This window comes from Larus michahellis, chromosome 6 (genome assembly GCF_964199755.1).
Source record: "Larus michahellis chromosome 6, bLarMic1.1, whole genome shotgun sequence".
Classification (NCBI taxonomy): domain Eukaryota; kingdom Metazoa; phylum Chordata; class Aves; order Charadriiformes; family Laridae; genus Larus; species Larus michahellis.
Window position 1 is genome coordinate 50,016,271 of NC_133901.1, and position 13,412 is coordinate 50,029,682.

At 40.9% G+C, this 13,412-nt stretch overlaps 1 protein-coding gene across 5 annotated transcripts in view; it reads left to right on the forward strand.

The window, feature by feature from the left end:
* NDST2 (N-deacetylase and N-sulfotransferase 2) overlaps nt 1-13,412 on the forward strand; it is a 138,672-nt gene that overhangs the window by 30,845 nt on the left and 94,415 nt on the right. Inside the window, exon 1 of one of the 5 annotated variants that reach the window (XM_074592984.1) lies at nt 13,101-13,377. The exons of the other annotated variants lie outside the window; for them this stretch is intronic. The gene's annotated coding sequence lies outside the window, so the exon portion shown is untranslated. Of the gene's footprint in view, nt 1-13,100; nt 13,378-13,412 lie in introns of those variants that run through there. 5 annotated transcript variants of the gene reach the window in all.

Genomic DNA, 13,412 nt, shown 5'->3' on the forward strand with positions numbered 1-13,412 from the left:
TTTGTATATATATAAATCTACCTGGTAGAGCAAGATCTTGCTCTGTGATTCTCTTGCTCTATGACATCCATGAGAAAAACCTTTCTGACTAAGGACACTTAACAGTCTCTTAACAGAAGAACACTAACGTAAGTAGTCTACTGCACACTGCTCAAAAACTGGTTCTGTGTGTCAGAGGTGTGTCCCTGACTGATACTTGGCACAACAGCATGAAATGAATTAGAGTTTCCAGTTGTGTTTGGCGTGTTTCTTCTGTCAGGAAGCGGTGAGGAGGAATCACGAGGAATACAATATATGCAGAAGGATTTGCAAGCAAGCAAAGAGTGAGCTTAATAGCAAGAGGTGGCAGGTAGATGTGAGGATCTGGCCTGGAAGAAGTTACAGTTATGAGGCTGTAATTTCATTAAATAATCATAAAGAATAATTCTGTGTACCTGAGGGATTGTAGAGAATAATCATTTCCAATAAGGTTTAGTTCAGCAATTACCGTGGTACTCTTGAGGCTATGCATCTTTCGTCTTTTTACCGTTAGCAGCTAAATCATGTGAGACTCAGTGGTACAACTGAGTTGGAAATAGCATTTTGGGTTTTTTTCTCTAAAACTTGCTGTTCTAGACAAGGCCCTAAAAGCAAGCAGAGCTTATATGTTGAAAAGTGTTAGGGTAGTTACTGAGGATACTTGCGGTTTTGTGGTTGTCCTCTAGAAGGCATGGATTCCTTAAAAAGGAAAACAAAACAAAACAAAACAAAAAACCAACCCCAAACCAAATACCTCAAACAAACAAACTCCCTTAACTTTATTTCCAAATGTGATACTTTTATAAAAGATGGAAATTTAGGTATGTGAATCAAATTGCTTCTTTCCTCATGTCATTTCTCTCACCCTTTCAAATGAGTTATTGTATGCCTTCTGTTGTATCTGTGTAATTGGCTGAGCTGTAGACATGCAGTAACTTCAGGCAACTAACAAAAGCAGCATATAATGCACAAGTCAGATTTGTTAATCAGACAGCCTGATGAGACCAGAGATACAAAATATTTCTTTGTGTGGAATATTGTTGGATTTAGCAATGTAATTTTAGTTATTGAAAGAAGCTGATTGCTCATCCCTGATGTTCTGGGGTATCCATTTCTTTGTGCTCCGATTCCTGATGAAGGAAGGCTTGAACACCTTTGAGATATGTGGAATCTATAGAGGGATCTTGGGAGTCTTTACATTAACATACTACATGCTACTCTTCATTTTCCATACCCAGAGAACTGATAGTTTGGAGGTCATTGTAAGTACATAAGTTTACTGCAGGAAAACCTTCTAAGCCCCCTTTTCAGATCCTCACTCAAACCGGAAATTAAGCTGCAGGGCAAAGTTTCAGACCTCTGTGGTAGGAACAACAGATATGGACACGAAGCGCTCTTCTGCTGCAGAGCTCTGGGCACATGGGACTGTATTATCAGCAGCTGCCTGAAGCAGGCCCTTTCTGCCAAGGGATTTTTTTTTCTAGCAGACTGATATCTCCATCTCCAGTAAGCAGTAGCATCCTTGTGATTCCTTTCGGATGTGCTGGCTTTTGTGGACTAGAGTATACGGGGGGTGGATAGTGCATCGAATTTGGTGTCTCTCCCAAGCTGGCAGGATTGTTCCCAGCTGTCAGTGACTCACAGTAGCCGAGTTGCAGTCTAAGAGTTCAAGTTAATGGAATTTGCAGTTCAGTTTCCCTTGAATTGTCTGGCAGAGATGAAATTTCCCATGAACTAGGAAGAGCAGCAGAGATTCCACGAAGTAGAAGTTTTGAATGTGTGTTGGGTCTGAAAAATGGCTGAGAAGTGCCATCCTTCCTCAGTCCTTGCTGGGGATAGCTCTTTGCCAGCAGTCATACTTTCACGTGTTTCATTTTGTTCTGTCTAAATTTTTACACTGTTCTTATTGCTGAACATCTCCAGTTTCCAGAACTGCATTAAAAACGTGATAAATGTGTGTCACATGATTATCATCTTATTCTTTGTCTACATGGACGGCAAACTTCATTTGGATTTAGAGGTTCTGTTCTCTCAGCAAGGTAACTACTTTGTTTATGCCAAAGAAAAGGGGCACAGATGTCATCAATGTAATTAATTCATAGAATTAATGTATTTACCGAGTAATGAGTTACATTTTATCCTTTTTATAGATTTTATACATTTTTGCGACTTGTTAATTTTTACCAAACGGATTGCCTTTGCCCCCTATGTTAATGTGAAAGGATATTTGAAATAGCTGGGGTATACCATGTAGAATGGGGACCTGGGTTTACATGTTGATTTTGACTGTTGTTGTTCTAGTAGTGTGTGATTCCTCTGGAAAGCCTGCTGGGCTCTGGAAAGCCAGCTGTGTTTGGACACAGGCTGTGTTAAGTGCTGGCTCCCAAACAGCGCAGAATCAGTAGGATGCTTTGGATTTCATTTCTTTTCTTTGAAGACGACTGTTACGTGACTGAGAGTCACTGTCATTTTCCAAAATAAATAAATCTTCTGAAGCTTATTTGCCTTCTTGGTGCTCTGTTTCAGAGTATCAGAATATCTGGAGCAAGTTCAGCCTGCTGCAGGTAGTCAGTACCGACTAGCCCACGTTTGTGGCTCAATTATACTGCATCCACTGTCTTGTTCCCTCCTTTCTGTCTGTGGTTTGTACCTGTGAACCCTGGGTATGTGTATGAAAAGTGTCTTCTAGTTCAGAGTGCTATTTGAAAATATATGAAAGGCAAAGAAAATAGCAAGTGTTTGCTACCCAGCGTTGTGGCTTTTCCACTGTCATTAATCACTTTAAACTCCAAGAACCCAGAGTCAGAAGATGATACGTAGTTCACTAATCATGTGAGAGGGACGCGGTAATGGACACAATTTTATTTTGTGGATGTACTAAGCAAGAACAGCCTGAGAAGATTAAATGTGTATGTGTTTCAGACTCCAGGTAGATTTTTTGAAGACATGACAAATGCAAAGTAATATATTTTTGGAAGTAGTGAATACTTAGCACAGGTAATTAAAAACCTCCTTTTTTTTTTAATATTTCTTTATCTACGCAAGAACAAAGAGTTGAGCAGAAGCAAACCTAAACTGCTAACAGGAGGTGCTTTTTATTGTGCCCAACTTTGTCCATGGAACTCATGGCTATGCTTGTTATTAATTCTGAGGTGTAAATGGGAATCAGTGGGACCAGGCATGCATGACTGATGGAAAACAGGAAGAAAAGAGACAGAAGAGAATATAAACTCACACGATACAATATGTGAGTCAATTTCTAAAGACTGATTATTTCCATTAATATTTTAATTTAGGATTTCTTGAAACTTTTCAAAAGGGGTGAAATGGCTTATTTCAAATTGTCCAATGTTTGAGCAAGATAAACTCCAGCTCTAGTTGTCATCTTACTATCATACAGATTCCTGATATTGTGAACTTAATGTCATCATTAACTACCTGGGGAACAATGGATTGAAATTCACTCTTTGTTTCTGGAAGATGCTTTTTGTGGAAGGGGAGCTCCCCCAGAAGCTTACCTTGTCCTCTGTTCTACCTTTCCTCTCAGTTCTGTAATTTATAACTTCTTTTGTTCTTCCTTACCCTGTTTATAGTGCAGGATTCCGAATCTTTCAGTTGTTCTCTCCTTGCAGCTCCTGTCTGGATTCATCCCAGCTGACTCTTGCAATCTAATAGAGGGAATCTCAGACAAAGCATGTGATCTCATATTTTGGAAACCGGGAATCAAAAGCTTATGTTTCAAGTGAGGAAGGGAGTATCTCCATCTTAGAGTACCTCAACTACTGCTGAAGTGGCTGGTCCTGTGGCAAAAAGAGAATAATATGGTAAATTTCCAACTGTCATTAAGATACCCAGTCAAAAAATTGCTTTTAAGTCAAGACTACTATAGACTGTTTCTTCTATTGAGGCACTTGGGAGAATCTGAATGTAAGGGAATTTGCTCTATGTGCACGTAGCATTGAAGGCAGTGGATGTGCAGAAGTCCTTCAGCCAAGTCCCAAAGGCAGTGAGCAGTCTTCAGGGTCACCTCTCCAGCACTGACTAGGTGGCAAACTGTCTCCCTACCTGAAATGGCACCTGGAGCTTACTGTTTGCCATGTACTTATTAAGAAAAGTGTACGTTTATTCTTTTGGGTTCATGATGCTTTTAAAAAGTGCTTCACAGCTGCGGGTCTGTTCCTCTCTTCTCCTAGTGCTCTGTGGCTCTCATTCGTGTTTGAGCTGTTTTCTTGCTCTGTTTTTTTAAGCTGAAATGTTTTGTCGTGGCATAAGAAGGAGGTCCCTCTTCCTTTTGCTGTCTGTATTGTAACTTCAGTAGCTGAATTTGAGGTGGAATAGTGGCTTACTTTCTAAGCCAGTTCAGGTGAGGAAAAGCAGCAACATGAAGTGGGTAGGCACATCATCATAATGTAGTGAGGGGAGAGAAACAGAGAATAATGGGATGATGAAAGGCAAAACGTTCCTTGAAATGAGCTTCTAAAAAAGCACAGAGAGAATGTGTGTGGGGTGGAGAGGGAGTTGTCTCAAAAAGCTGTGTTTGTTCCCTGGAGGCTTCCGTGTGCTATAATTGAGTCAACATGTCAAAGTGAAGTATGTGGCGAGCTCTGGGAGCAGGGGAAAACTGCTTCTTCTGCACATACAGGGCTTGGATGAACCTCATCTTACAGCGATAATAAGCACTCTGCTTTTGCATTGCTGAAGCCACAACACAGCAGAATAGCTGTCCAATCAAGCTCTACAGCTGGTGTTTCTCTAAGAATTGCTTAAAAATCTTTGTTTGGTTGGGAAGCTAAGAATAATTGGCGCTGACTTTGCTTCTGATGCAGATGTGAATGAAGATGATGAGCAGAGGGGAAGATGACTGAATGCGCTATTGAGATACAGGCAGTGCAAGCTGCAAGGGCCTTCCTTAATTTATTTCTAAATCTCAAAGAAACAAACACGGGCTGCCCAGGGAGGTTGTGGAGTCCCCTTCTCTGGAGATTTTCAAGACTCGCCTGGATGCAGTCCTGAGTAATGTGCTCTAGGCAATCCTGCTTTAGCAGGGGAGTTGGACTAGATGATCTCTAGAGGTCCCTTCCAACTCTGAAGATTCTGTGATTCTGTGAAATGTGTGTATGTCTTACAATATTTCCTATGTTGGTGAAATGTTTTGGGGATATACTGACTTTTCTTTACTATCTGATTCTTGTGTTTGAAATGGATGGAAAAGGGATCATTAGAACACTTTGTCCTGGCGGAGAGCTGCAGCCTTTGGCTGTGTGACTTCGTGCATGATGCTGCGCTGGTGGCTCTCCCCTTGGCCATAGCTCACTGCAGCATTGCCCTAGGAATTCATATGAACTTGAAAATCCTTTAAAGCCAATGTTTCCATGCTAACAAGCTAATTTTGTCTTGATTGTTTTTTATGTAGAGTCTTTACCTTTGGCGCTTTCGTATTTTATAAATCATGCTTACTGACATATTTGATGTTCTGATTGTTTCCATAGTGACAGCAATGGCAGAAACCTGCGAAAGGAAGGTGACAGCATTGTATTTTCAAGATTAACTGTTTTACAGAGGAATGGCTTGAGGAGGTGGGAATACAGTAGATTTTTCCAAGCAGTCACAGAATATTTAGGAGTATTTACTTGGAGGTCAGAGAGAAAAGGCAGCAGGACAGAAGGATTGGTTTGGTATTTTGGCATTCGTTTGTATGGGGAAGCAGTGAACACAAGGGCAGCCTAGAAAATATGAGACGTTTTCAGAATGTCTCTTGCTGCTTCAAAAGATGATGAAATTTTGAAATGGAGAAGACTACAACATACAAATTATCTTCACAGAAGAGGTAGAAGTTACCGTGCCTGTGAGACAATGCGTAACATACATGCGTGTCATAATTTCTCCCTTCTAAATTCATAACCTAAGTGCAGGAAGCTTTTAGCATTAGAAATCAGACACTTACAAAGCCATTAGTGAGAGCTTCAACCTCCTTTGTTTCCTCTGGTAAAATCAGCTGCCTGATTTTATTTTCTAGGAAGCAAGGCTTTATCCCCTTTCATTACACATCACATTAGCCGTGTTTGTCAGTAAGATACCTTGAGAGGATACAAGTGTTTGAATAGAGTCCGTACTACAGCAGAGAGGGTTGTTTTATAACATTTTGTAGGACAGACAAGCCTCCCTAACATGTCTTTTTGTAGTAGGTGTTGATGCTCCTGTCCATAGTGCAGTCACTTGAAGCAGTTGCCAGAATTATAACATATGCCTGCCTTTCTTATGTCAGCACAGGCAAGTAGGAGGAGATAATGCAAGAGATGCTTGTGAATTATGTTAAATATTTTCCTTCAGGGACGAATCCTTTCCTCTGAAGCATTTGGTAGCATTCAGAGTGTGCTTTCCTTCCTCACCGCTGTCCCAGTGCCTAAGATCTGTGGTCCGGTTTGGGACCTCATGCCCAGGTGGTTGTGCCTAGGAAGGGTAAGTCAGCCCACGCTGCCCGTCTCCAGGTGGCACATCTTCGTCCCTGGGGAAATCAAGCAGGCGGGTAGTAAGACACAGGTGCTACACTCCAATTTAATACATTGTTAAATTCATATCTCTTATGCCTTCCAGCCAAAATATGGCATCATACTGTAAACTAAATTCGTGTTACATCTTACTACACTGGGGAAGGGAAACCGGCAGCTGGGAACTCGTGTTGCCTTGAAAGTTGCAGAAGTTACTTATTTGTCAGGGCCTGAGGCCTCTTTGGTCACGTCTGCATTGGTACCTCAGCTGGTTCTTCCATTAATTTGGTATCTTGGGAGTGGGGGTGCATGAAAATGTGTAATTTATGGTTCTTTTTTATATTTATCTGCAACGTTTTTGTCAGCTGGCATGTTGAAAAGTGTTTGGATTCTGGTTTTCCCTTCACCCCACTGAAGGGGAAGTTTCTCTGTTTTGTACCAGCTAGAATCATTGTGTGTAAAACTGGAAAGCGGTTTAGAAGTCGTGGGAGCAGTTAGTTGTAGCAGAAAGGCTGAGGTATATTGTACCATCTGTTCTAAATACTGTCCTCTTATTTACAGAATGGTACAGAATTAAATGGAATCACTTCCTTCTTAAGAGACAGTTCATTTATAGATAGTTAAGCTATTGAGATGCTGACATAGTGGGAAAACAAGACGACTGGTTAGGATGTGTTCTCTCCACTCCTCCCCTACCCCACAAAAAAAAATCCCTAAACCCATTGATTTTGCGTTATTTACACTGGTGAACCTTTAAGGCATAGCTTAGTGCTATGCTTGAAGTAGTGTCCTGTGTCCCAAGCATATGTTGAACAGCCCTTGTATTTCAGTTGCATTGTGAAATGTAGACAGAAATAGACATTTAGACATGCCTCTGTCATATGAAACTTGTATCTAATTTCTTCATCTGTAAAACTGTTTTCTTACAATTTTCTGACTTTTCTGATCCCCCTTAGAATGAAGGGGTGGTATTTTTCTTTTTTGTACTGTTAATGACAGCAGTTAGTGCTGATTCATTTGCATTGACCCCCCCCTGCTGCTTGTTAAAAGATAGTTTTATTTGCAGAGGCATCATGGTGCGCTTAATTTGGCTTGCTGAATCTTTGTAGCTGTTTTAGTCTTATATGAAATAGGTAAAATCCAAGAGGAAATTGGGAACGAAAAAAAAAAGAAAGCAACTATTCACGTGTAAATTTACCCATTAAAGCCATAGACCATGTAGATTTGGATAACATTACATTCATTTCTTGAAGCAGAACTTTCTCTTAAATCATGGAAAAACATCTGCAAAGAAGAATGCATTTCTTATACATCTTTTGCTAGTGGTTGCAGTTAGAGACAGCTGTCTGATTTATACTCAATGAAAACAGCTAATTGTGCCCTTGTAAACTCTTTCAGTTTAGAGGAACGTGTATTTATTTGCATGAAAATGTTTATGTCAAACACTGAAAACCTTTACTGCAGATACAAAATGCTCTTCTAAAAGCTCTTCTTTCACTGGTGGATAGCTTTCACCTCTCCATGTATCATTAACGTTTAGTGCTATTGCAAGTTTTAAAATAACAGATTGAGGTGACTTTGTGTGTGTTGTTTTAGATGGCATTAGCCAAACAAATTGTTAGGACTCTTCTAGTCACTTGCTCTCTGTCTCTTATGAAACATGAAACTCTCATGAGGCACGGGATTTTGCATTTATTCTTCTAGTGGAAAGATTGTTTAACGGATGATGTTGAACACAAGTTCCTGTTTTATGAAAAGCTTTTAAAACACTCTGACTAATTAAAAAAAAAAAAGAAAAGAAGGATTTAACCTAAAGTATGTTAAGATTTTAATCCCATGGGATTCAGAAGATCTTTACCCTTATGGGGAAGCTCTGAATAAGTAACGCCGATTCTATTGAAGAAATTTTTATTACACTCTTCTCTTTGATTAATTTTGTGGCATACTTGAAGTTAGGAAGCTATGGAGTTAGTATCATTTTGCCTATTAGAGGAATATGTTTTGCTAAAATCATATGCATGTAGTCCATCCCTATCCCTCCCCTTTTGAGGTGGTATGTTTGCAGTGGGAAATGACTGTTAATTCAGTGGTACGGTATGTTCTTTTACTGATGACACAGGTGTTGTGTCATCAGGTCAACTCAGTCTGTGTACTCTCTGGCCATATTCATTGCCACCTTGAAATGACTTATATTGAGAAGAGCTCAGAGATGTTTCAGCCATGGTTGTCAATTTAAATCAAGATGCTTTGGGTTTCCAGAATGGTGTCCTCAGAATTTCTTGAGGTCTGGACTTCTTGGAAGATTTTTGTGTGCTTTCTAATCATGTTTTTAGTCTGTTTTATTCCCAGAAACCATTTTAATGTGTGCTTTGAAAGATTCATGTGTAGCATTTTTACTGTTTTGTCCTCTGAATCTTTATGATTGAATATCTACCTTTTTTGCTTGTTCTTTCTCACTTAGGCCTTTCAGCCAGGTAAAATACGAGTTTTATTCCATGATGCTCATAGGAGTAAATTTGTGGTTCTTTTGCCATGTTTATTAGAAATTGTCTTTTGTTTAGCTGGGATGAAATTGGGAACATAAACCAAAAAATAAATGTTCATTTCCTGCAGCAGATGAACTTCTGACATTGACAGGATCTGCAGAGCTGTTAACCTAACAGCTGCATAAATTATTTCTGTGATGGTGAGTGATTTCTGCCCTGAAATCAAAACGAGCGTTTATTCCTCAGATGGTGATGATAAATTAATGTGCTGTTTAATCCCAGATGTAAAAATTCCTTTTTTAAAAAAATAAATCTGAATTGAAGCTTCAGAGGTGTAGAAGCCTGAGACGTTGCCTGTTTTTGCCCATGGTATTCAGTGGAGTAGCTGTTGGCCTGGGTGGAGATTGCTGGACTTGAGTCTTTTGCCCTGTCAACTTGATAAATGCCCTCTTTCCTTCTCTGGTGTCATTATTCTGGGGCTGAAGGGTTCTGGTTTATGTGAAATAAGAGGGCGCTGAGGACCAGAAAAGCATCTTGTTGAACAGTGACTCGTGTAAGTGTCAGGTGTGGCTGCCCTGCCAGTCTCTCCGCTGTTCTGGCTTTTAGCTAGGGTTTTTTGCTGTTGTGTTAATTTAAGGCATCGTATCAGTCTCTGTGGATATGGAGTATCTGATTGACTGAGCTTCCCTCAAGTTTGTGAGCCAGAACAGGAGAGTACTTGGTCTCCGCCATTTTCATGTGTCAAGCGAGTCAGTCTAGGGCTGGGATATCTTTCTCTCTTGTATTAAAACACCTTTCAAGACATCTTCTCTTGGACACTCTAAATTCTGGCTCAGTCTCAACTGTGTTGGTCGGTGGATGGATACCTAACTCAAAACATGGCGTATTTGCTGAGTTTTAATGTATTTATTTTCTTCTCGTAACATAGAACAGGATTGCTCATTTCCCTATTTTAATGTGGTACATCAGGGAATAGCTGTAGTAAAGCGTTCTACTGTTAAATCATAGCACGGTTAAAGCGTACTTCATGTGTTAATTTTCTTGGTAGGCATGACAAGGTTTTCAGAGCAGGCATCTACTTGAAAAAAGTGAATTTAGTTCTGGGTTCACAGCTGTGGTAGCAGAAGTTCTGTTTGTTCCCCGAGCAGGTGCAATATAGGATGCTGTGACGTGCCACTGCCAGTGCCGTCCCACTGGTGAGGTTCACCACTGGTTCGGGTTCACCACTGGTTCACTTCTCTGTAGAAGTGCTGCCAGCTGAGATGGCAGCTTTTGTAACATGAGAGCTGCGTGGAGACCACCAAGCTCGATCGGAACCAAAGTCAGTTTCTTTTTCAGCCAGCCTGAAGCTATTGCTGTATTCCAGCTTTTATTATTGCATGGCAGGCACACATGGTGGGCAGGCCTTTGAATGTTGGCTGTGCTGTACTGTTTATTCTTCTGTTTTGGGAAGCTGGATAGGACCTTGTTTCTGTGTGGGCATGCTTCTCACTTCAGTACCTCTCAGTAGGGTGCCTTTTGAGATGCTAGCTTTAGCCAATTCATAGTAGATTTGTTTCCAAAATGCGTATCTCTTTGGTGAGACACATCCACGTTGACTTTCTGGTGGCTGTAGGAAAACACACAGTAGGACAGTACGGTTGGTACAGCTCTCTGCTCTTGCAGTGCTTTTTGGCACATTTCTGAATATTGGTAACATTGTCAGTGTCTTCCCCCTTGCCCAAAGCATGCTGCTAGAACAGATTTGGGAAAGCTCTCCATTTCTATGGGTATAGTTTCTGGATCACAGGAAGACAAGTGGATGATGTTAGTAGACGGCAAGTCTTTGAAGTACGTTAGAATCTAACTTCAGAGAGAAAGAAAATCCCTTCCCTGAGCTACAGATAAACAGCAGTGCTTTCAAACCTTCAAGAGGATCAAGGTGAAACTCAGTGAACAGCAAGTGCAGAGAAGATGATCCTGCTTTGTGACAAGTGGCAAAAATACCTTCTTTCCTTTTTATGCTCCCATAACAAAGCAAAATAACAAAGTACTCTAAGATTGTTCTATGAAAGGAACATAAAAAGCTTTTTCTGTTAAATATCTTCATCTTAATAGATGTGGGTAGAATAAATTTTAAAAGGGATGGAAATATCTCCTTGGAATTCTGAAATATCTTCACAAGTAAGTGAAAAGAACCGAATTCATCTGATTGTGCAGACGCATTTAACAGCATTTAGTTGCTTATTTAGACTTGTAGGAGACTGACATCTTACAGCTGATGTGTGTCACTCCTAGTTGGTTTTGGCTGGGAGGGAGAGAATGGAATAGTCTCATTTATCTTTTTCTCACTGAATTCTTCAGGAAATAAGGAAAGTACTTCTAACCCAAATGTACCTTAAGTACCTTTCAAAAGGTAAATATGCCCCCCTTTAACTAAGGAAAAGGCTGTCTTGGAAAGATGAGTTGAAAAGCAATAGGAAGTGGCCACAGAAGTGAAGTGACTGTAACTGCAGTATTGTTCCCTTTGAGTTTCCCTTTTCGTTTCTTGAAGATTTATGGTCTTGGAAGACACGGGAGAAAATCAAACACATTTTTGTCAGAGGAGGAAAGTATTTTTCAAAAGCAAGAATGTATCTACACAGCTTTGAAATGGTTGGTGGTGGATAAAGGCTGAAGTTCAGTGGACAGGGGCGGGTATTAACATGCCTTATGGGTTGCAATGTCATGAATGGTAAATAAAGACTTAGGTAAGAAACTGAAAGCCAAATGTCCAAAATTCAATGGTAACAATGAAGAAAAAGAGATAGTTGTTAAAAAAACTGTGATTTTTAAATATATTTGCTGATACATGAGGACTACTGTGAGAACTCAAAACAGCTCTGCGCCTTTAACTAAAAGCTCACTGTATATATAAGGCTATAAAAAAAAGTACCGTGCAACAGCATGTCCTGTATGCAATACAAAAGTGAGAACAAACTCAGAATTGAGAGGTGGTGGGTTTGGGTGGGGGAGGGAGATTTAAATGTGTCCTTCAGGAAAGAATCTGTGTAAAGAATTGAGAAAGAAATAAGATGGCAGCGGCAGCAGCCAGGATTTGCAGAGCTTTTCAGTCTTTTGTTTGGTTATCTTGCATAAGTGCTTTAGCCAGAGACTCTTTCAGGAGCTGCATGGGGCCAGCTTGGAACACAAACGTGCATGAATCCAAATGTAATTTCCCTGTTGTGCACATTCTGGCTGTGACAGCTCAAGTTATGAATGTAAAATAGCAGAAAAAAAGTTCAGAAGATGGCCAGGCCTGAAATGTTAATAAGAACTGACTTACCCAGAGCTCCTGTGAGCTCAGCAAAGGTGCTGCCCGAATTTTAAGTCTGGCTGCTTCCGTGCTTCATTTTGGTGTGCCTTGGAAAAAAAGAAATACTGCGTTTCTCTGTGTGATTCTCTCCTGTCTGTATGTTTCAGCATAATAGAAGTAACAAACATTTACTTCCACCCGAGGTGCAAAGCAGGAGAAGGGGCTAATGCTAATTCTCCGCTCCAGTTTGTGGTCAGTGCTGGCACACAGACCGAGTCGGCATCAGTGGCTTCGATCTGTAGACATGAAGTGCTGTACAGGGAACGACAGTGTCTTTCTTTTCCCTTTCAGGCAGTTCTGTTTTCTGTGGGGCAATAATCTGCAGCTTTCCCTAATTCCCAGTGTTCGAGAGGCATTTGTCTTTCCCTTGGGGAGGACTGGTGCAGAATAAGGGATTTCCTCCCCTCGCATCAATACGCTGCTCACAGAAAGGGCACCCCATCGTGGCTGTGGGACAGCTTGTCTTGGGGACTGTGCAGGCAAGGAAAGGGCTTTTCCCTTTTCTACATGCAACTTGCACAGCAAAGAGAAGTTGCAAAGTTTACAACTTTCCCTGCTTCTTCAACATCAGATATTCCCGGGTCTGTTCTCTCTCTCTCTCTCTCCTCTCTTTTTCCAACCTCCTTCCATCTCTTGTTACCATGGAGAATGAAATGCCAGTTCCATTCAAGTTGTCCGCTGAATAGGTTTTGAGGTTGATGGATGGTGAGAATCTCTTATCCCTCCTTCTCCAAACACCGCCCCTGCCTGGTTCTTGACATTTCACTTGCCAGAGACTGGCAGTCAGCGAGAGGGAGCTGAAAAGGAGGCTGGCAGTGTCCTGCTGAGATGCTCTTTCAGTTCCGTGGATGAAATCAGCAGCCGTGAGAAGGTCTTAAGGACTTCGGTGCAGAGCCTTGTCCTCAAGCTGGCTGAGGCATGAATGCTCACTTGAGTGAACGCTCCCGCTTCCCCAAAGCACCCAGGGAAAGAAAGATTCCTGTATGAGACTTGCTCCTGCTTATCACTGTGTTTCAAGGGGTGATGTAACCTCTGCAATGCAAAGGGAAAGGTAAGGAATGAATGATTACAGTGCATGCTCTAGCA